The 2,050-nt window shown below is 29.8% G+C and overlaps 1 pseudogene; it reads right to left on the bottom strand.

Annotated features, from left to right (window-relative positions):
• Nucleotides 1–528: 528 nt before the first annotated feature.
• LOC122121106 lies at nucleotides 529–625 on the bottom strand (annotated as a pseudogene).
• Nucleotides 626–2,050: the final 1,425 nt, after the last annotated feature.

Below are 2,050 nucleotides of genomic sequence, written 5' to 3'. Positions count from 1 at the left end.
GCCTTGGATGTAAAAATGTATTCAATAGTTTTTGTATACATGTATAATAATTTCTTCAGAGTTTGTGATTTTTTAATCAGAAATAATTTTAATTTACCTGTTGAAATGAGTAGTACAGAAACTAAAATATTTCTGATGATTGTCTGAAAAAGTATATTTTAAAATATTCTATGTTCTATGTTTGCATAATGTTCATAATTTATTTTCTCCTAGATATACTTTGAATTCTACATTATTATATAATATATAGGTTCATTAATGTGTCCTTTCTGATTGCATTCCATATAGAACAGTTTGATTCCTTTTTTTCTAGGTCTTAATATTATTTTTCTTTGGGATAAAATGTCAGTGTTGTCTAATTTGAAAAGTTTTGTAAAGTTTATGCTATGTAAACGCCTTTCTGAGGTGAAGATTTAATACACTGATGTCAAACTAAATTTAATAATATGAATTACGTGTATTGTTACACTTGTAATTTTGTAATCAACTTTTTAATAACTGTTTTTCATTTCTTGCATCTGAAGAATGAAAAATATGGAATACTTCTCAAATTTTCATATTATCCTTGTGCAAGTGCCATGTTAATCTCTGTATTGTAATTTGAGTATACGTGCTGCTGAAGCATGTAATATCCTCTAAATTTAAGTAGTTAATGATGCAATCTTTATACAGGCTTATATCTATGGGTGCCTACTTGTAAGAAGGAAACCTTATTGTTCCTAACAATGCTATTGATCTTATTTCCCTTAAATTCTGTGAATAGTGGAAAAAAATTATATTGATCAGTTGATTGCTCACATTTGCAAAATTTTTTTGTCAATGACTATATTAAGTGTTTTTATTTGGTATTTGATCGTACTCTTAATTATTTATAGATAGGTCCAAAGGTGATGGCTTTTTCAAGTACTTATTTATCCAACTGAATTAGCTTTGTGGACCTAATGGATTCAAAGTAAACATTGCTTAAGAGCTACTTCTAAACTTCTTCAGCTGACAATTTCCCAAATGAGGTGTTACTGGAACAAATGTCTACCTGAGCCTTTACCCTTCTTCCATGTGGGAACAGACCAACTAGAATATCTTACCCTGACAGCAAAGATTTTCTTACTAGAACAAAACTAATCTTGGTTACAAGCGATCATAGAGAGATGAACAGTTCAAATAGAACTGTTCAGAGTAAAAGGTATTTTATCAAAATATAATTGTTTACTATACCTTCCATTTCAAAAGTAGCTAATGCCAAGAATGTGGAAAAATTGTTCGTATGCATGATTACTTTTTGTTCTGGCCTGTCTACGATCCAACCAGGCAGGAAATTACACTACTGCCTTTTTATAACCAAATATTTTCAGAGTTGCAGGAGAAGTGCATATGTTTCTCCTCGTTATTAGGCATTAATTGATAATGTTTTAATCACAGAGTTTCCTCTTTCCTCCATGCTGTAAATCTACAAATGGTAAAACTTTAGGTCTAACTCTATCAAACACTGAGGTAGAGATAATGGGATAATACTTTAAAACAGAGTTGCCTTTGATACAGTAACTACAACAGAAAAATACAAAATGTGTGCCTTTTACTTATATATAGTCGTACATTTTATATTTATATGTGCTGATTTTATATTTCACACAATGAAACTTACTAGAATTAGTTGATAATTTGACAAATAAATTGATATTTATTTTTTTCCAATAAATAGAATTGGAATATAAATAATTAGGTTTAAAATATATATTAGACTATAAAAAGTATCAATGCAATGTTTTTAGTATAAACTTGTGATACATTATAACTGTTCTTTGCCTTCTGAATCCACATGGTAATAAAACAATGTTTTCCTCTAATCTGTAATGGATTTTACTCTGCTGCTCTGTTTATTGTTTTAACTCGCCTGTCCCAAATTGTTTTTCTCCATATTTCTGAAGCATTCCTACTGATTATTCCCAAATTTTGCTAAGATGTCTAAAAAATATTATTTTTCTTCAGTACCCATGGGTCCTAGGATCCCAGGTCCCAGTTACCTGCATCATCAGATAACAGGGGCAAGACT

This window comes from Dipodomys spectabilis, unplaced genomic scaffold (genome assembly GCF_019054845.1).
Source record: "Dipodomys spectabilis isolate Male_0828 unplaced genomic scaffold, ASM1905484v1 ptg000183l, whole genome shotgun sequence".
NCBI lineage: Eukaryota > Metazoa > Chordata > Mammalia > Rodentia > Heteromyidae > Dipodomys > Dipodomys spectabilis.
This window is presented reverse-complemented; position numbering and strand designations above follow the sequence as displayed.